The 21550-nt window shown below is 42.0% G+C and overlaps 76 non-coding genes across 76 annotated transcripts; all 76 read right to left on the reverse strand.

The window, feature by feature from the left end:
* Positions 1 to 51: 51 nt before the first annotated feature.
* Positions 52 to 125, reverse strand: Trnan-auu (transfer RNA asparagine (anticodon AUU)). The gene has a single exon. It is a non-coding gene; the product is annotated as a tRNA-Asn (tRNA).
* A 211-nt stretch (positions 126 to 336) lies between these two features.
* On the reverse strand, positions 337 to 410 carry Trnai-aau (transfer RNA isoleucine (anticodon AAU)). The gene has a single exon. It is a non-coding gene; the product is annotated as a tRNA-Ile (tRNA).
* A 211-nt stretch (positions 411 to 621) lies between these two features.
* Trnai-aau (transfer RNA isoleucine (anticodon AAU)) lies at positions 622 to 695 on the reverse strand. Its single transcript has one exon. It is a non-coding gene; the product is annotated as a tRNA-Ile (tRNA).
* Positions 696 to 906: 211 nt separating this feature from the next.
* Trnai-aau (transfer RNA isoleucine (anticodon AAU)) lies at positions 907 to 980 on the reverse strand. Its single transcript has one exon. It is a non-coding gene; the product is annotated as a tRNA-Ile (tRNA).
* A 211-nt stretch (positions 981 to 1191) lies between these two features.
* On the reverse strand, positions 1192 to 1265 carry Trnai-aau (transfer RNA isoleucine (anticodon AAU)). Its single transcript has one exon. It is a non-coding gene; the product is annotated as a tRNA-Ile (tRNA).
* A 211-nt stretch (positions 1266 to 1476) lies between these two features.
* Positions 1477 to 1550, reverse strand: Trnai-aau (transfer RNA isoleucine (anticodon AAU)). Its single transcript has one exon. It is a non-coding gene; the product is annotated as a tRNA-Ile (tRNA).
* Positions 1551 to 1761: 211 nt separating this feature from the next.
* On the reverse strand, positions 1762 to 1835 carry Trnai-aau (transfer RNA isoleucine (anticodon AAU)). The gene has a single exon. It is a non-coding gene; the product is annotated as a tRNA-Ile (tRNA).
* A 211-nt stretch (positions 1836 to 2046) lies between these two features.
* Trnai-aau (transfer RNA isoleucine (anticodon AAU)) lies at positions 2047 to 2120 on the reverse strand. The gene has a single exon. It is a non-coding gene; the product is annotated as a tRNA-Ile (tRNA).
* A 211-nt stretch (positions 2121 to 2331) lies between these two features.
* Trnai-aau (transfer RNA isoleucine (anticodon AAU)) lies at positions 2332 to 2405 on the reverse strand. The gene has a single exon. It is a non-coding gene; the product is annotated as a tRNA-Ile (tRNA).
* A 211-nt stretch (positions 2406 to 2616) lies between these two features.
* Trnai-aau (transfer RNA isoleucine (anticodon AAU)) lies at positions 2617 to 2690 on the reverse strand. The gene has a single exon. It is a non-coding gene; the product is annotated as a tRNA-Ile (tRNA).
* Positions 2691 to 2901: 211 nt separating this feature from the next.
* Positions 2902 to 2975, reverse strand: Trnai-aau (transfer RNA isoleucine (anticodon AAU)). Its single transcript has one exon. It is a non-coding gene; the product is annotated as a tRNA-Ile (tRNA).
* A 210-nt stretch (positions 2976 to 3185) lies between these two features.
* On the reverse strand, positions 3186 to 3259 carry Trnai-aau (transfer RNA isoleucine (anticodon AAU)). The gene has a single exon. It is a non-coding gene; the product is annotated as a tRNA-Ile (tRNA).
* Positions 3260 to 3470: 211 nt separating this feature from the next.
* Trnai-aau (transfer RNA isoleucine (anticodon AAU)) lies at positions 3471 to 3544 on the reverse strand. The gene has a single exon. It is a non-coding gene; the product is annotated as a tRNA-Ile (tRNA).
* A 211-nt stretch (positions 3545 to 3755) lies between these two features.
* Trnai-aau (transfer RNA isoleucine (anticodon AAU)) lies at positions 3756 to 3829 on the reverse strand. The gene has a single exon. It is a non-coding gene; the product is annotated as a tRNA-Ile (tRNA).
* Positions 3830 to 4040: 211 nt separating this feature from the next.
* Positions 4041 to 4114, reverse strand: Trnai-aau (transfer RNA isoleucine (anticodon AAU)). Its single transcript has one exon. It is a non-coding gene; the product is annotated as a tRNA-Ile (tRNA).
* Positions 4115 to 4325: 211 nt separating this feature from the next.
* On the reverse strand, positions 4326 to 4399 carry Trnai-aau (transfer RNA isoleucine (anticodon AAU)). The gene has a single exon. It is a non-coding gene; the product is annotated as a tRNA-Ile (tRNA).
* A 211-nt stretch (positions 4400 to 4610) lies between these two features.
* Trnai-aau (transfer RNA isoleucine (anticodon AAU)) lies at positions 4611 to 4684 on the reverse strand. Its single transcript has one exon. It is a non-coding gene; the product is annotated as a tRNA-Ile (tRNA).
* A 211-nt stretch (positions 4685 to 4895) lies between these two features.
* Positions 4896 to 4969, reverse strand: Trnai-aau (transfer RNA isoleucine (anticodon AAU)). The gene has a single exon. It is a non-coding gene; the product is annotated as a tRNA-Ile (tRNA).
* A 211-nt stretch (positions 4970 to 5180) lies between these two features.
* On the reverse strand, positions 5181 to 5254 carry Trnai-aau (transfer RNA isoleucine (anticodon AAU)). The gene has a single exon. It is a non-coding gene; the product is annotated as a tRNA-Ile (tRNA).
* A 211-nt stretch (positions 5255 to 5465) lies between these two features.
* Positions 5466 to 5539, reverse strand: Trnai-aau (transfer RNA isoleucine (anticodon AAU)). Its single transcript has one exon. It is a non-coding gene; the product is annotated as a tRNA-Ile (tRNA).
* A 209-nt stretch (positions 5540 to 5748) lies between these two features.
* Positions 5749 to 5822, reverse strand: Trnai-aau (transfer RNA isoleucine (anticodon AAU)). Its single transcript has one exon. It is a non-coding gene; the product is annotated as a tRNA-Ile (tRNA).
* Positions 5823 to 6033: 211 nt separating this feature from the next.
* On the reverse strand, positions 6034 to 6107 carry Trnai-aau (transfer RNA isoleucine (anticodon AAU)). Its single transcript has one exon. It is a non-coding gene; the product is annotated as a tRNA-Ile (tRNA).
* A 211-nt stretch (positions 6108 to 6318) lies between these two features.
* On the reverse strand, positions 6319 to 6392 carry Trnai-aau (transfer RNA isoleucine (anticodon AAU)). Its single transcript has one exon. It is a non-coding gene; the product is annotated as a tRNA-Ile (tRNA).
* Positions 6393 to 6603: 211 nt separating this feature from the next.
* Trnai-aau (transfer RNA isoleucine (anticodon AAU)) lies at positions 6604 to 6677 on the reverse strand. Its single transcript has one exon. It is a non-coding gene; the product is annotated as a tRNA-Ile (tRNA).
* A 211-nt stretch (positions 6678 to 6888) lies between these two features.
* Trnai-aau (transfer RNA isoleucine (anticodon AAU)) lies at positions 6889 to 6962 on the reverse strand. The gene has a single exon. It is a non-coding gene; the product is annotated as a tRNA-Ile (tRNA).
* A 209-nt stretch (positions 6963 to 7171) lies between these two features.
* Positions 7172 to 7245, reverse strand: Trnai-aau (transfer RNA isoleucine (anticodon AAU)). The gene has a single exon. It is a non-coding gene; the product is annotated as a tRNA-Ile (tRNA).
* Positions 7246 to 7456: 211 nt separating this feature from the next.
* Trnai-aau (transfer RNA isoleucine (anticodon AAU)) lies at positions 7457 to 7530 on the reverse strand. The gene has a single exon. It is a non-coding gene; the product is annotated as a tRNA-Ile (tRNA).
* Positions 7531 to 7741: 211 nt separating this feature from the next.
* On the reverse strand, positions 7742 to 7815 carry Trnai-aau (transfer RNA isoleucine (anticodon AAU)). Its single transcript has one exon. It is a non-coding gene; the product is annotated as a tRNA-Ile (tRNA).
* A 211-nt stretch (positions 7816 to 8026) lies between these two features.
* Positions 8027 to 8100, reverse strand: Trnai-aau (transfer RNA isoleucine (anticodon AAU)). The gene has a single exon. It is a non-coding gene; the product is annotated as a tRNA-Ile (tRNA).
* Positions 8101 to 8311: 211 nt separating this feature from the next.
* Positions 8312 to 8385, reverse strand: Trnai-aau (transfer RNA isoleucine (anticodon AAU)). The gene has a single exon. It is a non-coding gene; the product is annotated as a tRNA-Ile (tRNA).
* Positions 8386 to 8596: 211 nt separating this feature from the next.
* On the reverse strand, positions 8597 to 8670 carry Trnai-aau (transfer RNA isoleucine (anticodon AAU)). Its single transcript has one exon. It is a non-coding gene; the product is annotated as a tRNA-Ile (tRNA).
* Positions 8671 to 8881: 211 nt separating this feature from the next.
* Positions 8882 to 8955, reverse strand: Trnai-aau (transfer RNA isoleucine (anticodon AAU)). The gene has a single exon. It is a non-coding gene; the product is annotated as a tRNA-Ile (tRNA).
* Positions 8956 to 9166: 211 nt separating this feature from the next.
* Positions 9167 to 9240, reverse strand: Trnai-aau (transfer RNA isoleucine (anticodon AAU)). Its single transcript has one exon. It is a non-coding gene; the product is annotated as a tRNA-Ile (tRNA).
* Positions 9241 to 9451: 211 nt separating this feature from the next.
* Trnai-aau (transfer RNA isoleucine (anticodon AAU)) lies at positions 9452 to 9525 on the reverse strand. Its single transcript has one exon. It is a non-coding gene; the product is annotated as a tRNA-Ile (tRNA).
* A 211-nt stretch (positions 9526 to 9736) lies between these two features.
* On the reverse strand, positions 9737 to 9810 carry Trnai-aau (transfer RNA isoleucine (anticodon AAU)). Its single transcript has one exon. It is a non-coding gene; the product is annotated as a tRNA-Ile (tRNA).
* Positions 9811 to 10021: 211 nt separating this feature from the next.
* Positions 10022 to 10095, reverse strand: Trnai-aau (transfer RNA isoleucine (anticodon AAU)). The gene has a single exon. It is a non-coding gene; the product is annotated as a tRNA-Ile (tRNA).
* A 211-nt stretch (positions 10096 to 10306) lies between these two features.
* Positions 10307 to 10380, reverse strand: Trnai-aau (transfer RNA isoleucine (anticodon AAU)). Its single transcript has one exon. It is a non-coding gene; the product is annotated as a tRNA-Ile (tRNA).
* A 211-nt stretch (positions 10381 to 10591) lies between these two features.
* Trnai-aau (transfer RNA isoleucine (anticodon AAU)) lies at positions 10592 to 10665 on the reverse strand. The gene has a single exon. It is a non-coding gene; the product is annotated as a tRNA-Ile (tRNA).
* Positions 10666 to 10876: 211 nt separating this feature from the next.
* Positions 10877 to 10950, reverse strand: Trnai-aau (transfer RNA isoleucine (anticodon AAU)). Its single transcript has one exon. It is a non-coding gene; the product is annotated as a tRNA-Ile (tRNA).
* Positions 10951 to 11161: 211 nt separating this feature from the next.
* On the reverse strand, positions 11162 to 11235 carry Trnai-aau (transfer RNA isoleucine (anticodon AAU)). Its single transcript has one exon. It is a non-coding gene; the product is annotated as a tRNA-Ile (tRNA).
* A 211-nt stretch (positions 11236 to 11446) lies between these two features.
* Positions 11447 to 11520, reverse strand: Trnai-aau (transfer RNA isoleucine (anticodon AAU)). Its single transcript has one exon. It is a non-coding gene; the product is annotated as a tRNA-Ile (tRNA).
* A 211-nt stretch (positions 11521 to 11731) lies between these two features.
* On the reverse strand, positions 11732 to 11805 carry Trnai-aau (transfer RNA isoleucine (anticodon AAU)). The gene has a single exon. It is a non-coding gene; the product is annotated as a tRNA-Ile (tRNA).
* Positions 11806 to 12016: 211 nt separating this feature from the next.
* Positions 12017 to 12090, reverse strand: Trnai-aau (transfer RNA isoleucine (anticodon AAU)). Its single transcript has one exon. It is a non-coding gene; the product is annotated as a tRNA-Ile (tRNA).
* A 211-nt stretch (positions 12091 to 12301) lies between these two features.
* Positions 12302 to 12375, reverse strand: Trnai-aau (transfer RNA isoleucine (anticodon AAU)). The gene has a single exon. It is a non-coding gene; the product is annotated as a tRNA-Ile (tRNA).
* Positions 12376 to 12586: 211 nt separating this feature from the next.
* On the reverse strand, positions 12587 to 12660 carry Trnai-aau (transfer RNA isoleucine (anticodon AAU)). Its single transcript has one exon. It is a non-coding gene; the product is annotated as a tRNA-Ile (tRNA).
* Positions 12661 to 12871: 211 nt separating this feature from the next.
* Positions 12872 to 12945, reverse strand: Trnai-aau (transfer RNA isoleucine (anticodon AAU)). Its single transcript has one exon. It is a non-coding gene; the product is annotated as a tRNA-Ile (tRNA).
* Positions 12946 to 13156: 211 nt separating this feature from the next.
* Positions 13157 to 13230, reverse strand: Trnai-aau (transfer RNA isoleucine (anticodon AAU)). Its single transcript has one exon. It is a non-coding gene; the product is annotated as a tRNA-Ile (tRNA).
* Positions 13231 to 13441: 211 nt separating this feature from the next.
* On the reverse strand, positions 13442 to 13515 carry Trnai-aau (transfer RNA isoleucine (anticodon AAU)). Its single transcript has one exon. It is a non-coding gene; the product is annotated as a tRNA-Ile (tRNA).
* Positions 13516 to 13726: 211 nt separating this feature from the next.
* On the reverse strand, positions 13727 to 13800 carry Trnai-aau (transfer RNA isoleucine (anticodon AAU)). Its single transcript has one exon. It is a non-coding gene; the product is annotated as a tRNA-Ile (tRNA).
* A 211-nt stretch (positions 13801 to 14011) lies between these two features.
* Positions 14012 to 14085, reverse strand: Trnai-aau (transfer RNA isoleucine (anticodon AAU)). The gene has a single exon. It is a non-coding gene; the product is annotated as a tRNA-Ile (tRNA).
* Positions 14086 to 14296: 211 nt separating this feature from the next.
* Trnai-aau (transfer RNA isoleucine (anticodon AAU)) lies at positions 14297 to 14370 on the reverse strand. Its single transcript has one exon. It is a non-coding gene; the product is annotated as a tRNA-Ile (tRNA).
* A 211-nt stretch (positions 14371 to 14581) lies between these two features.
* Positions 14582 to 14655, reverse strand: Trnai-aau (transfer RNA isoleucine (anticodon AAU)). Its single transcript has one exon. It is a non-coding gene; the product is annotated as a tRNA-Ile (tRNA).
* Positions 14656 to 14866: 211 nt separating this feature from the next.
* Trnai-aau (transfer RNA isoleucine (anticodon AAU)) lies at positions 14867 to 14940 on the reverse strand. Its single transcript has one exon. It is a non-coding gene; the product is annotated as a tRNA-Ile (tRNA).
* Positions 14941 to 15151: 211 nt separating this feature from the next.
* Trnai-aau (transfer RNA isoleucine (anticodon AAU)) lies at positions 15152 to 15225 on the reverse strand. Its single transcript has one exon. It is a non-coding gene; the product is annotated as a tRNA-Ile (tRNA).
* Positions 15226 to 15436: 211 nt separating this feature from the next.
* Positions 15437 to 15510, reverse strand: Trnai-aau (transfer RNA isoleucine (anticodon AAU)). The gene has a single exon. It is a non-coding gene; the product is annotated as a tRNA-Ile (tRNA).
* Positions 15511 to 15721: 211 nt separating this feature from the next.
* Trnai-aau (transfer RNA isoleucine (anticodon AAU)) lies at positions 15722 to 15795 on the reverse strand. Its single transcript has one exon. It is a non-coding gene; the product is annotated as a tRNA-Ile (tRNA).
* A 211-nt stretch (positions 15796 to 16006) lies between these two features.
* Trnai-aau (transfer RNA isoleucine (anticodon AAU)) lies at positions 16007 to 16080 on the reverse strand. Its single transcript has one exon. It is a non-coding gene; the product is annotated as a tRNA-Ile (tRNA).
* A 211-nt stretch (positions 16081 to 16291) lies between these two features.
* Trnai-aau (transfer RNA isoleucine (anticodon AAU)) lies at positions 16292 to 16365 on the reverse strand. The gene has a single exon. It is a non-coding gene; the product is annotated as a tRNA-Ile (tRNA).
* A 211-nt stretch (positions 16366 to 16576) lies between these two features.
* On the reverse strand, positions 16577 to 16650 carry Trnai-aau (transfer RNA isoleucine (anticodon AAU)). The gene has a single exon. It is a non-coding gene; the product is annotated as a tRNA-Ile (tRNA).
* A 211-nt stretch (positions 16651 to 16861) lies between these two features.
* On the reverse strand, positions 16862 to 16935 carry Trnai-aau (transfer RNA isoleucine (anticodon AAU)). The gene has a single exon. It is a non-coding gene; the product is annotated as a tRNA-Ile (tRNA).
* Positions 16936 to 17146: 211 nt separating this feature from the next.
* Trnai-aau (transfer RNA isoleucine (anticodon AAU)) lies at positions 17147 to 17220 on the reverse strand. The gene has a single exon. It is a non-coding gene; the product is annotated as a tRNA-Ile (tRNA).
* Positions 17221 to 17431: 211 nt separating this feature from the next.
* Positions 17432 to 17505, reverse strand: Trnai-aau (transfer RNA isoleucine (anticodon AAU)). The gene has a single exon. It is a non-coding gene; the product is annotated as a tRNA-Ile (tRNA).
* Positions 17506 to 17716: 211 nt separating this feature from the next.
* On the reverse strand, positions 17717 to 17790 carry Trnai-aau (transfer RNA isoleucine (anticodon AAU)). Its single transcript has one exon. It is a non-coding gene; the product is annotated as a tRNA-Ile (tRNA).
* A 211-nt stretch (positions 17791 to 18001) lies between these two features.
* Trnai-aau (transfer RNA isoleucine (anticodon AAU)) lies at positions 18002 to 18075 on the reverse strand. The gene has a single exon. It is a non-coding gene; the product is annotated as a tRNA-Ile (tRNA).
* Positions 18076 to 18286: 211 nt separating this feature from the next.
* Trnai-aau (transfer RNA isoleucine (anticodon AAU)) lies at positions 18287 to 18360 on the reverse strand. Its single transcript has one exon. It is a non-coding gene; the product is annotated as a tRNA-Ile (tRNA).
* A 211-nt stretch (positions 18361 to 18571) lies between these two features.
* Positions 18572 to 18645, reverse strand: Trnai-aau (transfer RNA isoleucine (anticodon AAU)). The gene has a single exon. It is a non-coding gene; the product is annotated as a tRNA-Ile (tRNA).
* Positions 18646 to 18856: 211 nt separating this feature from the next.
* Positions 18857 to 18930, reverse strand: Trnai-aau (transfer RNA isoleucine (anticodon AAU)). Its single transcript has one exon. It is a non-coding gene; the product is annotated as a tRNA-Ile (tRNA).
* Positions 18931 to 19141: 211 nt separating this feature from the next.
* Positions 19142 to 19215, reverse strand: Trnai-aau (transfer RNA isoleucine (anticodon AAU)). The gene has a single exon. It is a non-coding gene; the product is annotated as a tRNA-Ile (tRNA).
* Positions 19216 to 19426: 211 nt separating this feature from the next.
* On the reverse strand, positions 19427 to 19500 carry Trnai-aau (transfer RNA isoleucine (anticodon AAU)). Its single transcript has one exon. It is a non-coding gene; the product is annotated as a tRNA-Ile (tRNA).
* Positions 19501 to 19711: 211 nt separating this feature from the next.
* On the reverse strand, positions 19712 to 19785 carry Trnai-aau (transfer RNA isoleucine (anticodon AAU)). Its single transcript has one exon. It is a non-coding gene; the product is annotated as a tRNA-Ile (tRNA).
* Positions 19786 to 19996: 211 nt separating this feature from the next.
* Positions 19997 to 20069, reverse strand: Trnai-aau (transfer RNA isoleucine (anticodon AAU)). Its single transcript has one exon. It is a non-coding gene; the product is annotated as a tRNA-Ile (tRNA).
* Positions 20070 to 20280: 211 nt separating this feature from the next.
* Positions 20281 to 20354, reverse strand: Trnai-aau (transfer RNA isoleucine (anticodon AAU)). The gene has a single exon. It is a non-coding gene; the product is annotated as a tRNA-Ile (tRNA).
* A 211-nt stretch (positions 20355 to 20565) lies between these two features.
* On the reverse strand, positions 20566 to 20639 carry Trnai-aau (transfer RNA isoleucine (anticodon AAU)). Its single transcript has one exon. It is a non-coding gene; the product is annotated as a tRNA-Ile (tRNA).
* A 211-nt stretch (positions 20640 to 20850) lies between these two features.
* Trnai-aau (transfer RNA isoleucine (anticodon AAU)) lies at positions 20851 to 20924 on the reverse strand. Its single transcript has one exon. It is a non-coding gene; the product is annotated as a tRNA-Ile (tRNA).
* A 211-nt stretch (positions 20925 to 21135) lies between these two features.
* Trnai-aau (transfer RNA isoleucine (anticodon AAU)) lies at positions 21136 to 21209 on the reverse strand. Its single transcript has one exon. It is a non-coding gene; the product is annotated as a tRNA-Ile (tRNA).
* Positions 21210 to 21420: 211 nt separating this feature from the next.
* Positions 21421 to 21494, reverse strand: Trnai-aau (transfer RNA isoleucine (anticodon AAU)). Its single transcript has one exon. It is a non-coding gene; the product is annotated as a tRNA-Ile (tRNA).
* Between the last annotated feature and the right edge of the window lie 56 nt (positions 21495 to 21550).

Consider the following 21550-nt stretch of genomic DNA (forward strand, 5'->3'; position numbering starts at 1 on the left):
ACATTAGGAAATGTTTCAACTAGTGAGATAGCATAAAAGGTGAATCGCTCCTGGCACATGGGGGGATCGAACCCACGACCTTCGCGTTAATAGCACGACGCTCTAACCAACTGAGCTAATGGGCCTCGTTACTCCCTCTGGGAAAGGCTTAGGAATTTTTCATTAAAAATGTTGTAAAGCGATGCAAAAACTCCTTTTGTCATTGTATTCCGAAGAATCGAATTTAAGATCTTTGCCAAATTAGCACGTTTTTCTGCTAAATACTATAAACCCGAATGTGAAACTACATTAGGAAATGTTTCAACTAGTGAGATAGCATAAAAGGTGAATCGCTCCTGGCACATGGGGGGATCGAACCCACGACCTTCGCGTTATTAGCACGACGCTCTAACCAACTGAGCTAATGGGCCTCGGTACTCCCTCTGGGAAAGGCTTAGGAATTTTTCATTAAAAATGTTGTAAAGCGATGCAAAAACTCCTTTCGTCATTGTATCCCGAAGAATCGAATTTAAGATCTTTGCCAAATTAGCACGTTTTTCTGCTAAATACTATAAACCCGAATGTGAAACTACATTAGGAAATGTTTCAACTAGTGAGATAGCATAAAAGGTGAATCGCTCCTGGCCCATGGGGGGATCGAACCCACGACCTTCGCGTTATTAGCACGACGCTCTAACCAACTGAGCTAATGGGCCTCGGTACTCCCTCTGGGAAAGGCTTAAGAATTTTTCATTAAAAATGTTGTAAAGCGATGCAAAAACTCCTTTCGTCATTGTATCCCGAAGAATCGAATTTAAGATCTTTGCCAAATTAGCACGTTTTTCTGCTAAATACTATAAACCCGAATGTGAAACTACATTAGGAAATGTTTCAACTAGTGAGATAGCATAAAAGGTGAATCGCTCCTGGCACATGGGGGGATCGAACCCACGACCTTCGCGTTATTAGCACGACGCTCTAACCAACTGAGCTAATGGGCCTCGTTACTCCCTCTGGGAAAGGCTTAGGAATTTTTCATTAAAAATGTTGTAAAGCGATGCAAAAACTCCTTTTGTCATTGTATTCCGAAGAATCGAATTTAAGATCTTTGCCAAATTAGCACGTTTTTCTGCTAAATACTATAAACCCGAATGTGAAACTACATTAGGAAATGTTTCAACTAGTGAGATAGCATAAAAGGTGAATCGCTCCTGGCACATGGGGGGATCGAACCCACGACCTTCGCGTTATTAGCACGACGCTCTAACCAACTGAGCTAATGGGCCTCGGTACTCCCTCTGGGAAAGGCTTAGGAATTTTTCATTAAAAATGTTGTAAAGCGATGCAAAAACTCCTTTCGTCATTGTATCCCGAAGAATCGAATTTAAGATCTTTGCCAAATTAGCACGTTTTTCTGCTAAATACTATAAACCCGAATGTGAAACTACATTAGGAAATGTTTCAACTAGTGAGATAGCATAAAAGGTGAATCGCTCCTGGCCCATGGGGGGATCGAACCCACGACCTTCGCGTTATTAGCACGACGCTCTAACCAACTGAGCTAATGGGCCTCGGTACTCCCTCTGGGAAAGGCTTAAGAATTTTTCATTAAAAATGTTGTAAAGCGATGCAAAAACTCCTTTCGTCATTGTATCCCGAAGAATCGAATTTAAGATCTTTGCCAAATTAGCACGTTTTTCTGCTAAATACTATAAACCCGAATGTGAAACTACATTAGGAAATGTTTCAACTAGTGAGATAGCATAAAAGGTGAATCGCTCCTGGCCCATGGGGGGATCGATCCCACGACCTTCGCGTAATTAGCACGACGCTCTAACCAACTGAGCTAATGGGCCTCGGTACTCCCTCTGGGAAAGGCTTAGGAATTTTTCATTAAAAATGTTGTAAAGCGATGCAAAAACTCCTTTAGTCATTGTATCCCGAAGAATCGAATTTAAGATCTTTGCCAAATTAGCACGTTTTTCTGTTAAATACTATAAACCCGAATGTGAAACTACATTAGGAAATGTTTCAACTAGTGAGATAGCATAAAAGGTGAATCGCTCCTGGCACATGGGGGGATCGAACCCACGACCTTCGCGTTATTAGCACGACGCTCTAACCAACTGAGCTAATGGGCCTCGTTACTCCCTCTGGGAAAGGCTTAGGAATTTTTCATTAAAAATGTTGTAAAGCGATGCAAAAACTCCTTTTGTCATTGTATTCCGAAGAATCGAATTTAAGATCTTTGCCAAATTAGCACGTTTTTCTGCTAAATACTATAAACCCGAATGTGAAACTACATTAGGAAATGTTTCAACTAGTGAGATAGCATAAAAGGTGAATCGCTCCTGGCACATGGGGGGATCGAACCCACGACCTTCGCGTTATTAGCACGACGCTCTAACCAACTGAGCTAATGGGCCTCGGTACTCCCTCTGGGAAAGGCTTAGGAATTTTTCATTAAAAATGTTGTAAAGCGATGCAAAAACTCCTTTCGTCATTGTATCCCGAAGAATCGAATTTAAGATCTTTGCCAAATTAGCACGTTTTTCTGCTAAATACTATAAACCCGAATGTGAAACTACATTAGGAAATGTTTCAACTAGTGAGATAGCATAAAAGGTGAATCGCTCCTGGCCCATGGGGGGATCGAACCCACGACCTTCGCGTTATTAGCACGACGCTCTAACCAACTGAGCTAATGGGCCTCGGTACTCCCTCTGGGAAAGGCTTAAGAATTTTTCATTAAAAATGATGTAAAGCGATGCAAAAACTCCTTTCGTCATTGTATCCCGAAGAATCGAATTTAAGATCTTTGCCAAATTAGCACGTTTTTCTGCTAAATACTATAAACCCGAATGTGAAACTACATTAGGAAATGTTTCAACTAGTGAGATAGCATAAAAGGTGAATCGCTCCTGGCCCATGGGGGGATCGATCCCACGACCTTCGCGTAATTAGCACGACGCTCTAACCAACTGAGCTAATGGGCCTCGGTCCCTCTCTGGGAAAGGCTTAGGAATTTTTCATTAAAAATGTTGTAAAGCGATGCAAAAACTCCTTTCGTCATTGTATCCCGAAGAATCGAATTTAAGATCTTTGCCAAATTAGCACATTTTTCTGCTAAATACTATGAACCCGAATGTGAAACTACATTAGGAAATGTTTCAACTAGTGAGATAGCATAAAAGGTGAATCGCTCCTGGCCCATGGGGGGATCGAACTCACGACCTTCGCGTTATTAGCACGACGCTCTAACCAACTGAGCTAATGGGCCTCGGTACTCCCTCTGGGAAAGGCTTAGGAATTTTTCATTAAAAATGTTGTAAAGCGATGCAAAAACTCCTTTCGTCATTGTATCCCGAAGAATCGAATTTAAGATCTTTGCCAAATTAGCACGTTTTTCTGCTAAATACTATAAACCCGAATGTGAAACTACATTAGGAAATGTTTCAACTAGTTAGATAGCATGAAAGGTGAATCGCTCCTGGCCCATGGGGGGATCGAACCCACGACCTTCGCGTTATTAGCACGACGCTCTAACCAACTGAGCTAATGGGCCTCGGTACTCCCTCTGGGAAAGGCTTAGGAATTTTTCATTAAAAATGTTGTAAAGCGATGCAAAAACTCCTTTCGTCATTGTATCCCGAAGAATCGAATTTAAGATCTTTGCCAAATTAGCACGTTTTTCTGCTAAATACTATAAACCCGAATGTGAAACTACATTAGGAAATGTTTCAACTAGTGAGATAGCATAAAAGGTGAATCGCTCCTGGCCCATGGGGGGATCGAACCCACGACCTTCGCGTTATTAGCACGACGCTCTAACCAACTGAGCTAATGGGCCTCGGTACTCCCTCTGGGAAAGGCTTAGGAATTTTTCATTAAAAATGTTGTAAAGCGATGCAAAAACTCCTTTCGTCATTGTATCCCGAAGAATCGAATTTAAGATCTTTGCCAAATTAGCACGTTTTTCTGCTAAATACTATAAACCCGAATGTGAAACTACATTAGGAAATGTTTCAACTAGTGAGATAGCATAAAAGGTGAATCGCTCCTGGCCCATGGGGGGATCGAACCCACGACCTTCGCGTTATTAGCACGACGCTCTAACCAACTGAGCTAATGGGCCTCGGTACTCCCTCTGGGAAAGGCTTAGGAATTTTTCATTAGAAATGTTGTAAAGCGATGCAAAAACTCCTTTCGTCATTGTATCCCGAAGAATCGAATTTAAGATCTTTGCCAAATTAGCACGTTTTTCTGCTAAATACTATAAACCCGAATGTGAAACTACATTAGGAAATGTTTCAACTAGTGAGATAGCATAAAAGGTGAATCGCTCCTGGCCCATGGGGGGATCGAACCCACGACCTTCGCGTTATTAGCACGACGCTCTAACCAACTGAGCTAATGGGCCTCGGTACTCCCTCTGGGAAAGGCTTAGGAATTTTTCATTAAAAATGTTGTAAAGCGATGCAAAAACTCCTTTCGTCATTGTATCCCGAAGAATCGAATTTAAGATCTTTGCCAAATTAGCACGTTTTTCTGCTAAATACTATAAACCCGAATGTGAAACTACATTAGGAAATGTTTCAACTAGTGAGATAGCATAAAAGGTGAATCGCTCCTGGCCCATGGGGGGATCGAACCCACAACCTTCGCGTTATTAGCACGACGCTCTAACCAACTGAGCTAATGGGCCTCGGTACTCCCTCTGGGAAAGGCTTAGGAATTTTTCATTAAAAATGTTGTAAAGCGATGCAAAAACTCCTTTCGTCATTGTATCCCGAAGAATCGAATTTAAGATCTTTGCCAAATTAGCACGTTTTTCTGCTAAATACTATAAACCCGAATGTGAAACTACATTAGGAAATGTTTCAACTAGTGAGATAGCATAAAAGGTGAATCGCTCCTGGCCCATGGGGGGATCGAACCCACGACCTTCGCGTTATTAGCACGACGCTCTAACCAACTGAGCTAATGGGCCTCGGTACTCCCTCTGGGAATGGCTTAGGAATTTTTCATTAGAAATGTTGTAAAGCGATGCAAAAACTCCTTTCGTCATTGTATCCCGAAGAATCGAATTTAAGATCTTTGCCAAATTAGCACGTTTTTCTGCTAAATACTATAAACCCGAATGTGAAACTACATTAGGAAATGTTTCAACTAGTGAGATAGCATGAAAGGTGAATCGCTCCTGGCCCATGGGGGGATCGAACCCACGACCTTCGCGTTATTAGCACGACGCTCTAACCAACTGAGCTAATGGGCCTCGGTACTCCCTCTGGGAAAGGCTTAGGAATTTTTCATTAAAAATGTTGTAAAGCGATGCAAAAACTCCTTTCGTCATTGTATCCCGAAGAATCGAATTTAAGATCTTTGCCAAATTAGCACGTTTTTCTGCTAAATACTATAAACCCGAATGTGAAACTACATTAGGAAATGTTTCAACTAGTGAGATAGCATGAAAGGTGAATCGCTCCTGGCCCATGGGGGGATCGAACCCACGACCTTCGCGTTATTAGCACGACGCTCTAACCAACTGAGCTAATGGGCCTCGGTACTCCCTCTGGGAAAGGCTTAGGAATTTTTCATTAAAAATGTTGTAAAGCGATGCAAAAACTCCTTTCGTCATTGTATCCCGAAGAATCGAATTTAAGATCTTTGCCAAATTAGCACGTTTTTCTGCTAAATACTATACCCGAATGTGAAACTACATAAGGAAATGTTTCAACTAGTGAGATAGTATAAAAGGTGAATCGCTCCTGGCCCATGGGGGGATCGAACCCACGACCTTCGCGTTATTAGCACGACGCTCTAACCAACTGAGCCAATGGGCCTCGGTCCTCCCTCTGGGAAAGGCTTAGGAATTTTTCATTAAAAATGTTGTAAAGCGATGCAAAAACTCCTTTCGTCATTGTATCCCGAAGAATCGAATTTAAGATCTTTGCCAAATTAGCACGTTTTTCTGCTAAATACTATAAACCCGAATGTGAAACTACATTAGGAAATGTTTCAACTAGTGAGATAGCATAAAAGGTGAATCGCTCCTGGCCCATGGGGGGATCGAACCCACGACCTTTGCGTTATTAGCACGACGCTCTAACCAACTGAGCTAATGGGCCTCGGTACTCCCTCTGGGAAAGGCTTAGGAATTTTTCATTAAAAATTTTGTAAAGCGATGCAAAAACTCCTTTCGTCATTGTATCCCGAAGAATCGAATTTAAGATCTTTGCCAAATTAGCACGTTTTTCTGCTAAATACTATAAACCCGAATGTGAAACTACATTAGGAAATGTTTCAACTAGTGAGATAGCATAAAAGGTGAATCGCTCCTGGCCCATGGGGGGATCGAACCCACGACCTTCGCGTTATTAGCACGACGCTCTAACCAACTGAGCTAATGGGCCTCGGTACTCCCTCTGGGAAAGGCTTAGGAATTTTTCATTAAAAATGTTGTAAAGCGATGCAAAAACTCCTTTCGTCATTGTATCCCGAAGAATCGAATTTAAGATCTTTGCCAAATTAGCACGTTTTTCTGCTAAATACTATAAACCCGAATGTGAAACTACATTAGGAAATGTTTCAACTAGTGAGATAGCATAAAAGGTGAATCGCTCCTGGCCCATGGGGGGATCGAACCCACGACCTTCGCGTTATTAGCACGACGCTCTAACCAACTGAGCTAATGGGCCTCGGTACTCCCTCTGGGAAAGGCTTAGGAATTTTTCATTAAAAATGTTGTAAAGCAATGCAAAAACTCCTTCCGTCATTGTATCCCGAAGAATCGAATTTAAGATCTTTGCCAAATTAGCACGTTTTTCTGCTAAATACTATAAACCCGAATGTGAAACTACATTAGGAAATGTTTCAACTAGTGAGATAGCATGAAAGGTGAATCGCTCCTGGCCCATGGGGGGATCGAACCCACGACCTTCGCGTTATTAGCAAGACGCTCTAACCAACTGAGCTAATGGGCCTCGGTACTCCCTCTGGGAAAGGCTTAGGAATTTTTCATTAAAAATGTTGTAAAGCGATGCAAAAACTCCTTTCGTCATTGTATCCCGAAGAATCGAATTTAAGATCTTTGCCAAATTAGCACGTTTTTCTGCTAAATACTATACCCGAATGTGAAACTGCATAAGGAAATGTTTCAACTAGTGAGATAGTATAAAAGGTGAATCGCTCCTTGCCCATGGGGGGATCGAACCCACGACCTTCGCGTTATTAGCACGACGCTCTAACCAACTGAGCTAATGGGCCTCGGTCCTCCCTCTGGGAAAGGCTTAGGAATTTTTCATTAAAAATGTTGTAAAGCGATGCAAAAACTCCTTTCGTCATTGTATCCCGAAGAATCGAATTTAAGATCTTTGCCAAATTAGCACGTTTTTCTGCTAAATACTATAAACCCGAATGTGAAACTACATTAGGAAATGTTTCAACTAGTGAGATAGCATAAAAGGTGAATCGCTCCTGGCCCATGGGGGGATCGAACCCACGACCTTTGCGTTATTAGCACGACGCTCTAACCAACTGAGCTAATGGGCCTCGGTACTCCCTCTGGGAAAGGCTTAGGAATTTTTCATTAAAAATTTTGTAAAGTGATGCAAAAACTCCTTTCGTCATTGTATCCCGAAGAATCGAATTTAAGATCTTTGCCAAATTAGCACGTTTTTCTGCTAAATACTATAAACCCGAATGTGAAACTACATTAGGAAATGTTTCAACTAGTGAGATAGCATAAAAGGTGAATCGCTCCTGGCCCATGGGGGGATCGACCCCACGACCTTCGCGTTATTACCACGACGCTCTAACCAACTGAGCTAATGGGCCTCGGTACTCCCTCTGGGAAAGGCTTAGGAATTTTTCATTAAAAATGTTGTAAAGCGATGCAAAAACTCCTTTCGTCATTGTATCCCGAAGAATCGAATTTAAGATCTTTGCCAAATTAGCACGTTTTTCTGCTAAATACTATAAACCCGAATGTGAAACTACATTAGGAAATGTTTCAACTAGTGAGATAGCATAAAAGGTGAATCGCTCCTGGCCCATGGGGGGATCGAACCCACGACCTTCGCGTTATTAGCACGACGCTCTAACCAACTGAGCTAATGGGCCTCGGTACTCCCTCTGGGAAAGGCTTAGGAATTTTTCATTAAAAATGTTGTAAAGCAATGCAAAAACTCCTTCCGTCATTGTATCCCGAAGAATCGAATTTAAGATCTTTGCCAAATTAGCACGTTTTTCTGCTAAATACTATAAACCCGAATGTGAAACTACATAAGGAAATGTTTCAACTAGTGAGATAGCATAAAAGGTGAATCGCTCCTGGCCCATGGGGGGATCGAACCCACGACCTTCGCGTTATTAGCACGACGCTCTAACCAACTGAGCTAATGGGCCTCGGAACTCCCTCTGGGAAAGGCTTAAGAATTTTTCATTAAAAATGTTGTAAAGCGATGCAAAAACTCCTTTCGTCATTGTATCCCGAAGAATCGAATTTAAGATCTTTGCCAAATTAGCACGTTTTTCTGCTAAATACTATAAACCCGAATGTGAAACTACATTAGGAAATGTTTCAACTAGTGAGATAGCATAAAAGGTGAATCGCTCCTGGCCCATGGGGGGATCGAACCCACGACCTTCGCGTTATTAGCACGACGCTCTCACCAACTGAGCTAACGGGCCTCGGTCCTACCTCTGGGAAAGGCTTAGGAATTTTTCATTAAAAATGTTGTAAAGCGATGCAAAAACTCCTTTCGTCATTGTATCCCGAAGAATCGAATTTAAGATCTTTGCCAAATTAGCACGTTTTTCTGCTAAATACTATAAACCCGAATGTGAAACTACATTAGGAAATGTTTCAACTAGTGAGATAGCATAAAAGGTGAATCGCTCCTGGCCCATGGGGGGATCGAACCCACGACCTTCGCGTTATTAGCACGACGCTCTAACCAACTGAGCTAATGGGCCTCGGTACTCCCTCTGGGAAAGGCTTAGGAATTTTTCATTAAAAATGTTGTAAAGCGATGCAAAAATTCCTTTCGTCAATGTATCCCGAAGAATCGAATTTAAGATCTTTGCCAAATTAGCACGTTTTTCTGCTAAATACTATAAACCCGAATGTGAAACTACATTTGGAAATGTTTCAACAAGTGAGATAGCATAAAAGGTGAATCGCTCCTGGCCCATGGGGGGATCGAACCTACGACCTTCGCGTTATTAGCACGACGCTCTACCCAACTGAGCTAATGGGCCTCGGTACTCCATCTGGGAAAGGCTTAGGAATTTTTCATTAAAAACGTTGTAAAGCGATGCAAAAACTCCTTTCGTCATTGTATCCCGAAGAATCGAATTTAAGATCTTTGCCAAATTAGCACGTTTTTCTGCTAAATACTATAAACCCGAATGTGAAACTACATTAGGAAATGTTTCAACTAGTGAGATAGCATAAAAGGTGAATCGCTCCTGGCCCATGGGGGGATCGAACCCACGACCTTCGCGTTATTAGCACGACACTCTAACCAACTGAGCTAATGGGCCTCGGTACTCCCTCTGGGAAAGGCTTAGGAATTTTTCATTAAAAATGTTGTAAAGCGATGCAAAAACTCCTTTCGTCATTGTATCCCGAAGAATCGAATTTAAGATCTTTGCCAAATTAGCACGTTTTTCTGCTAAATACTATAAACCCGAATGTGAAACTACATTAGGAAATGTTTCAACTAGTGAGATAGCATAAAAGGTGAATCGCTCCTGGCCCATTGGGGGATCGAACCCACGACCTTCGCGTTATTAGCACGACGCTCTAACCAACTGAGCTAATGGGCCTCGGTACTCCCTCTGGGAAAGGCTTAGGAATTTTTCATTAAAAATGTTGTAAAGCGATGCAAAAACTCCTTTCGTCATTGTATCCCGAAGAATCGAATTTAAGATCTTTGCCAAATTAGCACGTTTTTCTGCTAAATACTATAAACCCGAATGTGAAACTACATTAGGAAATGTTTCAACTGGTGAGATAGCATAAAAGGTGAATCGCTCCTGGCCCATGGGGGGATCGAACCCACGACCTTCGCGTTATTAGCACGACGCTCTAACCAACTGAGCTAATGGGCCTCGGTACTCCCTCTGGGAAAGGCTTAGGAATTTTTCATTAAAAATGATGTAAAGCGATGCAAAAACTCCTTTCGTCATTGTATCCCGAAGAATCGAATTTAAGATCTTTGCCAAATTAGCACGTTTTTCTGCTAAATACTATAAACCCGAATGTGAAACTACATTAGGAAATGTTTCAACTAGTGAGATAGCATAAAAGGTGTATCGCTCCTGGCCCATGGGGGGATCGAACCCACGACCTTCGCGTTATTAGCACGACGCTCTAACCAACTGAGCTAATGGGCCTCGGTACTCCCTCTGGGAAAGGCTTAGGAATTTTTCATTAAAAATGTTGTAAAGCGATGCAAAAACTCCTTTCGTCATTGTATCCCGAAGAATCGAATTTCAGATCTTTGCCAAATTAGCACGTTTTTCTGCTAAATACTATAAACCCGAACGTGAAACTACATTAGGAAATGTTTCAACTAGTGAGATAGCATAAAAGGTGAATCGCTCCTGGCCCATGGGGGGATCGAACCCACGACCTTCGCGTTATTAGCACGACGCTCTAACCAACTGAGCTAATGGGCCTCGGTACTCCCTCTGGGAAAGGCTTAGGAATTTTTCATTAAAAATGTTGTAAAGCGATGCAAAAACTCCTTTCGTCATTGTATCCCGAAGAATCGAATTTAAGATCTTTGCCAAATTAGCACGTTTTTCTGCTAAATACTATAAACCCGAATGTGAAACTACATTAGGAAATATTTCAACTAGTGAGATAGCATAAAAGGTGAATCGCTCCGGGCCCATGGGGGGATCGAACCCACGACCTTCGCGTTATTAGCACGATGCTCTAACCAACTGAGCTAATGGGCCTTGGTACTCCCTCTGGGAAAGGCTTAGGAATTTTTCATTAAAAGTGTTGTAAAGCGATGCAAAAAGTCCTTTCGTCATTGTATCCCGAAGAATCGAATTTAAGATCTTTGCCAAATTAGCACGTTTTTCTGCTAAATACTATAAACCCGAATGTGAAACTACATTAGGAAATGTTGCAACTAGTGAGATAGTATAAAAGGTGAATCGCTCCTGGCCCATGGGGGGATCGAACCCACGACCTTCGCGTTATTAGCACGACGCTCTAACCAACTGAGCTAATGGGCCTCGGTACTCCCTCTGGGAAAGGCTTAGGAATTTTTCATTAAAAATGTTGTAAAGCGATGCAAAAACTCCTTTCGTCATTGTATCCCGAAGAATCGAATTTAAGATCTTTGCCAAATTAGCACGTTTTTCTGCTAAATACTATAAACCCGAATGTGAAACTACATTAGGAAACGTTTCAACTAGTGAGATAGCATAAAAGGTGAATCGCTCCTGGCCCATGGGGGGATCGAACCCACGACCTTCGCGTTATTAGCACGACGCTCTAACCAACTGAGCTAATGGGCCTCGGTACTCCCTCTGGGAAAGGCTTAGGAATTTTTCATTAAAAATGTTGTAAAGCGATGCAAAAACTCCTTTCGTCATTGTATCCCGAAGAATCGAATTTAAGATCTTTGCCAAATTAGCACGTTTTTCTGCTAAATACTATAAACCCGAATGTGAAACAACATTAGGAAATGTTTCAACTAGTGAGATAGCATAAAAGGTGAATCGCTCCTGGCCCATGGGGGGATCGAACCCACGACCTTCGCGTTATTAGCACGACGCTCTAACCAACTGAGCTAATGGGCCTCGGTACTCCCTCTGGGAAAGGCTTAGGAATTTTTCATTAAAAATGTTGTAAAGCGATGCAAAAACTCCTTTCGTCATTGTATCCCGAAGAATCGAATTTAAGATCTTTGCCAAATTAGCACGTTTTTCTGCTAAATACTATAAACCCGAATGTGAAACTACATTAGGAAATGTTTCAACTAGTGAGATAGCATAAAAGGTGAATCGCTCCTGGCCCATGGGGGGATCGAACCCACGACCTTCGCGTTATTAGCACGGCGCTCTAACCTACTGAGCTAATGGGCCTCGGTACTCCCTCTGGGAAAGGCTTAGGAATTTTTCATTAAAAATGTTGTAAAGCGATGCAAAAACTCCTTTCGTCATTGTATCCCGAAGAATCGAATTTAAGATCTTTGCCAAATTAGCACGTTTTTCAGCTAAATACTATAAACCCGAATCTGAAACTACATTAGGAAATGTTTCAACTAGTGAGATAGCATAAAAGGTGAATCGCTCCTGGCCCATGGGGGGATCGAACCCACGACCTTCGCGTTATTAGCACGACGCTCTAACCAACTGAGCTAATGGGCCTCGGTACTCCCTCTGGGAAAGGCTTAGGAATTTTTCATTAAAAATGTTGTAAAGCGATGCAAAAACTCCTTTCGTCATTGTATCCCGAAGAATCGAATTTAAGATCTTTGCCAAATTAGCACGTTTTTCTGCTAAATACTATAAACCCGAATGTGAAACTACATTAGGAAATGTTTCAACTAGTGAGATAGCATAAAAGGTGAATCGCTCCTGGCCCATGGGGGGATCGAACCCACGACCTTCGCGTTATTAGCACGGCGCTCTAACCTACTGAGCTAATGGGCCTCGGTACTCCCTCTGGGAAAGGCTTAGGAATTTTTCATTAAAAATGTTGTAAAGCGATGCAAAAACTCCTTTCGTCATTGTATCCCGAAGAATCGAATTTAAGATCTTTGCCAAATTAGCACGTTTTTCTGTTAAATACTATAAACCCGAATGTGAAACTACATTAGGAAATGTTTCAACTAGTGAGATAGCATAAACGGTGAATCGCTCCTGGCCCATGGGGGGATCGACCCCACGACCTTCGCGTTATTAGCACGACGCTCTAACCAACTGAGCTAATGGGCCTCGGTTCTCCCTCTGGAAAAGGCTTAGGAATTTTTCATTAAAAATGTTGTAAAGCGATGCAAAAACTCCTTTCGTCATTGTATCCCGAAGAATCGAATTTAAGATCTTTGCCAAATTAGCACGTTTTTCTGCTAAATACTATAAACCCGAATGTGAAACTACATTAGGAAATGTTTCAAATAGTGAGATAGCATAAAAGGTGAATCGCTCCTGGCCCGTTCGGGGATCGAACCCACGACCTTCGCGTTATTAGCACGACGCTCTAACCAACTGAGCTAATGGGCCTCGGTACTCCCTCTGGGAAATGCTTAGGAATTTTTCATATAAAATGTTGTAAAGCGATGCAAAAACCCCTTTCGTCATTGTATCCCGAAGAATCGAATTTAAGATCTTTGCCAAATTAGCACGTTTTTCTGCTAAATACTATAAACCCGAATGTGAAACTACATTAGGAAATGTTTCAACTAGTGAGATAGCATAAAAGGTGAATCGCTCCTGGCCCATGGGGGGATCGAACCCACGACCTTCGCGTTATTAGCACGACGCTCTAACCAAATGAGCTAATGGGCCTCGGTACTCCCTCTGGGAAAGGCTTAGGAATTTTTCATTAAAAATGTTGTAAAGCGATGCAAAAACTCCTTTCGTCATTGTATCCCGAAGAATCGAATTTAAGATCTTTGCCAAATTAGCACGTTTTTCTGCTAAATACTATAAACCCGAATGTGAAACAACATTAGGAAATGTTTCAACTAGTGAGATAGCATAAAAGGTGAATCGCTCCTGGCCCATGGGGGGATCGAACCCACGACCTTCGCGTTATTAGCACGACGCTCTAACCAACTGAGCTAATGGGCCTCGGTACTCCCTCTGGGAAAGGCTTAGGAATTTTTCATTAAAAATGTTGTAAAGCGATGCAAAAACTCCTTTCGTCATTGTATCCCGAAGAATCGAATTTAAGATCTTTGCCAAATTAGCACGTTTTTCTGCTAAATACTATAAACCCGAATGTGAAACTACATTAGGAAATGTTTTAACTAGTGAGATAGCATAAACGGTGAATCGCTCCTGGCCCATGGGGGGATCGACCCCACGACCTTCGCGTTATTAGCACGACGCTCTAACCAACTGAGCTAATGGGCCTCGGTTCTCCCTCTGGAAAAGGCTTAGGAATTTTTCATTAAAAATGTTGTAAAGCGATGCAAAAACTCCTTTCGTCATTGTATCCCGAAGAATCGAATTTAAGATCTTTGCCAAATTAGCACGTTTTTCTGCTAAATACTATAAACCCGAATCTGAAACTACATTAGGAAATGTTTCAACTAGTGAGATAGCATAAAAGGTGAATCTCTCCTGGCCCATGGGGGGATCGAACCCACGACCTTCGCGTTATTAGCACGACGCTCTAACCAACTGAGCTAATGGGCCTCGGTACTCCCTCTGGGAAAGGCTTAGGAATTTTTCATTAAAAATGTTGTAAAGCGATGCAAAAACTCCTTTCGTCATTGTATCCCGAAGAATCGAATTTAAGATCTTTGCCAAATTAGCACGTTTTTCTGCTAAATACTATAAACCCGAATGTGAAACTACATTAGGAAATGTTTCAACTAGTGAGATAGCATAAAAGGTGAATCGCTCCTGGCCCATGGGGGGATCGAACCCACGACCTTCGCGTTATTAGCACGACGCTCTAACCTACTGAGCTAATGGGCCTCGGTACTCCCTCTGGGAAAGGCTTAGGAATTTTTCATTAAAAATGTTGTAAAGCGATGCAAAAACTCCTTTCGTCATTGTATCCCGAAGAATCGAATTTAAGATCTTTGCCAAATTAGCACGTTTTTCTGCTAAATACTATAAACCCGAATGTGAAACTACATTAGGAAATGTTTCAACTAGTGAGATAGCATAAAAGGTGAATCGCTCCTGGCCCATGGGGGGATCGAACCCACGACCTTCGCGTTATTAGCACGACGCTCTAACCAACTGAGCTAATGGGCCTCGGTACTCCCTCTGGGAAAGGCTTAGGAATTTTTCATTAAAAATGTTGTAAAGCGATGCAAAAACTCCTTTCGTCATTGTATCCCGAAGAATCGAATTTAAGATCTTTGCCAAATTAGCACGTTTTTCTGCTAAATACTATAAACCCGAATGTGAAACTACATTAGGAAATGTTTCAACTAGTGAGATAGCATAAACGGTGAATCGCTCCTGGCCCATGGGGGGATCGACCCCACGACCTTCGCGTTATTAGCACGACGCTCTAACCAACTGAGCTAATGGGCCTCGGTTCTCCCTCTGGAAAAGGCTTAGGAATTTTTCATTAAAAATGTTGTAAAGCGATGCAAAAACTCCTTTCGTCATTGTATCCCGAAGAATCGAATTTAAGATCTTTGCCAAATTAGCACGTTTTTCTGCTAAATACTATAAACCCGAATGTGAAACTACATTAGGAAATGTTTCAAATAGTGAGATAGCATAAAAGGTGAATCGCTCCTGGCCCATTCGGGGATCGAACCCACGACCTTCGCGTTATTAGCACGACGCTCTAACCAACTGAGCTAATGGGCCTCGGTACTCCCTCTGGGAAATGCTTAGGAATTTTTCATTAAAAATGTTGTAAAGCGATGCAAAAACCCCTTTCGTCATTGTATCCCGAAGAATCGAATTTAAGATCTTTGCCAAATTAGCACGTTTTTCTGCTAAATACTATAAACCCGAATGTGAAACTACATTAGGAAATGTTTCAACTAGTGAGATAGCATAAAAGGTGAATCGCTCCTGGCCCATGGGGGGATCGAACCCACGACCTTCGCGTTATTAGCACGACGCTCTAACCTACTGAGCTAATGGGCCTCGGTACTCCCTCTGGGAAAGGCTTAGGAATTTTTCATTAAAAATGTTGTAAAGCGATGCAAAAACTCCTTTCGTCATTGTATCCCGAAGAATCGAATTTAAGATCTTTGCCAAATTAGCACGTTTATCTGCTAAATACTATAAACCCGAATGTGAAACTACATTAGGAAATGTTTCAACTAGTGAGATAGCATAAAAGGTGAATCGCTCCTGGCACATGGGGGGATCGAACCCACGACCTTCGCGTTATTAGCACGACGCTCTAACCAACTGAGCTAATGGGCCTCGGTACTCCCTCTGGGAAAGGCTTAGGAATTTTTCATTAAAAATGTTGTAAAGCGATGCAAAAACTCCTTTCGTCATTGTATCCCGAAGAATCGAATTTAAGATCTTTGCCAAATTAGCACGTTTTTCTGCTAAATACTATAAACCCGAATGTGAAACTACATTAAGAAATGTTTCAACTAGTGAGATAGCATAAAAGGTGAATCGCTCCTGGCCCATGGGGGGATCGAACCCACGACCTTCGCGTTATTAGCACGACGCTCTAACCAACTGAGCTAATGGGCCTCGGTACTCCCTCTGGGAAAGGCTTAGGAATTTTTCATTAAAAATGTTGTAAAGCGATGCAAAAACTCCTTTCGTCATTGTATCCCGAAGAATCGAATTTAAGATCTTTGCCAAATTAGCACGTTTTTCTGCTAAATACTATAAACCCGAATGTGAAACTACATTAGGAAATGTTTCAACTAGTGAGATAGCATAAAAGGTGAATCGCTCCTGGCCCATGGGGGGATCGAACCCACGACCTTCGCGATATTAGCACGACGCTCTAACCAACTGAGCTAATGGGCCTCGGTACTCCCTCTGGGAAAGGCTTAGGAATTTTTCATTAAAAATGTTGTAAAGCGATGCAAAAACTCCTTTCGTCATTGTATCCCGAAGAATCGAATTTAAGATCTTTGCCAAATTAGCACGTTTTTCTGCTAAATACTATAAACCCGAATGTGAAACTACATTAGGAAATGTTTCAACTAGTGAGATAGCATAAAAGGTGAATCGCTCCTGGCCCATGGGGGGATCGAACCCACGACCTTCGCGTTATTAGCACGACGCTCTAACCAACAGAGCTAATGGGCCTCGGTACTCCATCTGGGAAAGGCTTAGGAATTTTTCATTAAAAATGTTGTAAAGCGATGCAAAAACTCCTTTCGTCATTGTATCCCGAAGAATCGAATTTAAGATCTTTGCCAAATTAGCACGTTTTTCTGCTAAATACTATAAACCCGAATGTGAAACTACATTAGGAAATGTTTCAACTAGTGAGATAGCATAAAAGGTGAATCGCTCCTGGCCCATGGGGGGATCGAACCCACGTCCTTCGCGTTATTAGCACGACGCTCTAACCAACTGAGCTAATGGGCCTCGGTGCTCCCTCTGGGAAAGGCTTAGGAATTTTTCATTAAAAATGTTGTAAAGCGATGCAAAAACTCCTTTCGTCATTGTATCCCGAAGAATCGAATTTAAGATCTTTGCCAAATTAGCACGTTTTTCTGCTAAATACTATAAACCCGAACGTGAAACTACATTAGGAAATGTTTCAACTAGTGAGATAGCATAAAAGGTGAATCGCTCCTGGCCCATGGGGGGATCGAACCCACGACCTTCGCGTTATTAGCACGACGCTCTAACCAACTGAGCTAATGGGCCTCGGTACTCTCTCTGCGAAAGGCTTAGGAATTTTTCATTAAAAATGCTGTAAAGCGATGCAAAAACTCCTTTCTTCATTGTATCCCGAAGAATCGAATTTAATATCTTTGCCAAATTAGCACGTTTTTCTGCTAAATACTATAAACCCGAATGTGAAACTACATTAGGAAATGTTTCAACTAGTGAGATAGCATAAAAGGTGAATCGCTCCTGGCCCATGGGGGGATCGAACCCACGTCCTTCGCGTTATTAGCACGACGCTCTAACCAACTGAGCTAATGGGCCTCGGTGCTCCCTCTGGGAAAGGCTTAGGAATTTTTCATTAAAAATGTTGTAAAGCGATGCAAAAACTCCTTTCGTCATTGTATCCCGAAGAATCGAATTTAAGATCTTTGCCAAATTAGCACGTTTTTCTGCTAAATACTATAAACCCGAATGTGAAACTACATTAGGAAATGTTTCAACTAGTGAGATAGCATAAAAGGTGAATCGCTCCTGGCCCATGGGGGGATCGAACCCACGACCTTCGCGTTATTAGCACGACGCTCTAACCAACTGAGCTAATGGGCCTCGGTACTCTCTCTGCGAAAGGCTTAGGAATTTTTCATTAAAAATGCTGTAAAGCGATGCAAAAACTCCTTTCTTCATTGTATCCCGAAGAATCGAATTTAAGATCTTTGCCAAATTAGCACGTTTTTCTGCTAAATACTATAAACCCGAATGTGAAACTACATTAGGAAATGTTTCAACTAGTGAGATAGCATAAAAGGTGAATCGCTCCTGGCCCATGGGGGGATCGAACCCACGTCCTTCGCGTTATTAGCACGACGCTCTAACCAACTGAGCTAATGGGCCTCGGTGCTCCCTCTGGGAAAGGCTTAGGAATTTTTCATTAAAAATGTTGTAAAGCGATGCAAAAACTCCTTTCGTCATTGTATCCCGAAGAATCGAATTTAAGATCTTTGCCAAATTAGCACGTTTTTCTGCTAAATACTATAAACCCGAATGTGAAACTACATTAGGAAATGTTTCAACTAGTGAGATAGCATAAAAGGTGAATCGCTCCTGGCCCATGGGGGGATCGAACCCACGACCTTCGCGTTATTAGCACGACGCTCTAACCAACTGAGCTAATGGGCCTCGGTACTCTCTCTGCGAAAGGCTTAGGAATTTTTCATTAAAAATGCTGTAAAGCGATGCAAGAACTCCTTTCGTCATTGTATCCCGAAGAATCGAATTTAAGATCTTTGCCAAATTAGCACGTTTTTCTGCTAAATACTATAAACCCGAATGTGAAACTACATTAGGAAATGTTTTAACTAGTGAGATAGCATAAAAGGTGAATCGCTCCTGGCCCATGGGGGGATCGAACCCACGACCTTCGCGTTATTAGCACGACGCTCTAACCAACTGAGCTAATGGGCCTCGGTACTCCCTCTGGGAAAGGCTTAGGAATTTTTCATTAAAAATGTTGTAAAGCGATGCAAAAACTCCTTTCGTCATTGTATCCCGAAGAATCGAATTTAAGATCTTTGCCAAATTAGCACGTTTTTCTGCTAAATACTATAAACCCGAATGTGAAACTACATTAGGAAATGTTTCAACTAGTGAGATAGCATAAAAGGTGAATCGCTCCTGGCCCATGGGGGGATCGAACCCACGACCTTCGCGTTATTAGCACGACGCTCTAACCAACTGAGCTAATGGGCCTCGGTACTCCCTCTGGGAAAGGCTTAGGAATTTTTCATTAAAAATGTTGTAAAGCGATGCAAAAACTCCTTTCGTCATTGTATCCCGAAGAATCGAATTTAAGATCTTTGCCAAATTAGCACGTTTTTCTGCTAAATACTATAAACCCGAATGTGAAACTACATTAGGAAATGTTTCAACTAGTGAGATAGCATAAAAGGTGAATCGCTCCTGGCCCATGGGGGGATCGAACGCACGAACTTCGCGTTATTAGCACGACGCTCTAACCAACTGAGCTAATGGGCCTCGGTACTCCCTCTGGGATAGGCTTAGGAATTTTTCATTAAAAATGTTGTAAAGCGATGCAAAAACTCCTTTCGTCATTGTATCCCGAAGAATCGAATTTAAGATCTTTGCCAAATTAGCACGTTTTTCTGCTAAATACTATAAACCGGAATGTGAAACTACATTAGGAAATGTTTCAACTAGTGAGATAGCATAAAAGGTGAATCGCTCCTGGCCCATGGGGGGATCGAACCCACGACCTTCGCGTTATTAGCACGACGCTCTAACCAACTGAGCTAATGGGCCTCGGTACTCCCTCTGGGAAAGGCTTAGGAATTTTTCATTAAAAATGTTGTAAAGCGATGCAAAAACTCCTTTCGTCATTGTATCCCGAAGAATCAAATTTAAGATCTTTGCCAAATTAGCACGTTTTTCTGCTAAATACTATAAACCCGAATGTGAAACTACATTAGGAAATTTTTCAACTAGTGAGATAGCATAAAAGGTGAATCGCTCCTGGCCATGGGGGGACCGAACCCACGACCTTCGCGTTATTAGCACGACGCTCTAACCAACTGAGCTAATGGGCCTCGGTACTACCTCTGGGAAAGGCTTAGGAATTTTTCATTAAAAATGTTGTAAAGCGATGCAAAAACTCCTTTCGTCATTGTATCCCGAAGAATCGAATTTAAGATCTTTGCCAAATTAGCACGTTTTTCTGCTAAATACTATAAACCCGAATGTGAAACTACATTAGGAAATGTTTCAACTAGTGAGATAGCATAAAAGGTGAATCGCTCCTGGCCCATGGGGGGATCGAACCCACGACTTTCGCGTTATTAGCACGACACTCTAACCAACTGAGCTAATGGGCCTCGGTACTCCCTCTGGGAAAGGCTTAGGAATTTTTCATTAAAAATGTTGTAAAGCGATGCAAAAACTCCTTTCGTCATTGTATCCCGAAGAATCGAATTTAAGATCTTTGCCAAATTAGCACGTTTTTCTGCTAAATACTATAAACCCGAATGTGAAACTACATTAGGAAATGTTTCAACTAGTGAGATAGCATAAAAGGTGAATCGCTCCTGGCCCATGGGGGGATCGACCCCACGACCTTCGCGTTATTAGCACGACGCTCTAACCAACTGAGCTAATGGGCCTCGGTTCTCCCTCTGGGAAAGGCTTAGGAATTTTTCATTAAAAATGTTGTAAAGCGATGCAAAAACTCCTTTCGTCATTGTATCCCGAAGAATCGAATTTAAGATCTTTGCCAAATTAGCACGTTTTTCTGCTAAATACTATAAACCCGAATGTGAAACTACATTAGGAAATGTTTCAACTAGTGAGATAGCATAAAAGGTGAATCGCTCCTGGCCCATGGGGGGATCGAACCCACGACCTTCGCGTTATTAGCACGACGCTCTAACCAACTGAGCTAATGGGCCTCGGTCCTCCCTCTGGGAAAGGCTTAGGAATTTTTCATTAAAAATGTTGTAAAGCGATGCAAAAACTCCTTTCGTCATTGTATCCCGAAGAATCGAATTTAAGATCTTTGCCAAATTAGCACGTTTTTCTGCTAAATACTATAAACCCGAATGTGAAACTACATTAGGAAATGTTTCAACTAGTGAGATAGCATAAAAGGTGAATCGCTCCTGGCCCATAGGGGGATCGACCCCACGACCTTCGCGTTATTATCACGACGCTCTAACCAACTGAGCTAATGGGCCTCGGTTCTCCCTCTGGGAAAGGCTTACGAATTTTTCATTAAAAATGTTGTAAAGCGATGCAAAAACTCCTTTCGTCATTGTATCCCGAAGAATCGAATTTAAGATCTTTGCCAAATTAGCACGTTTTTCTGCTAAATACTATAAACCCGAATGTGAAACTACATTAGGAAATGTTTCAACTAGTGAGATAGCATAAAAGGTGAATCGCTCCTGGCCCATGGGGGGATCGAACCCACGACCTTCGCGTTATTAGCACGACGCTCTAACCAACTGAGCTAATGGGCCTCGGTACTCCCTCTGGGAAAGGCTTAGGAATTTTTCATTAAAAATGTTGTAAAGCG

This window comes from Argiope bruennichi, chromosome 10, assembly GCF_947563725.1.
Source record: "Argiope bruennichi chromosome 10, qqArgBrue1.1, whole genome shotgun sequence".
Classification (NCBI taxonomy): Eukaryota; Metazoa; Arthropoda; class Arachnida; order Araneae; family Araneidae; genus Argiope; species Argiope bruennichi.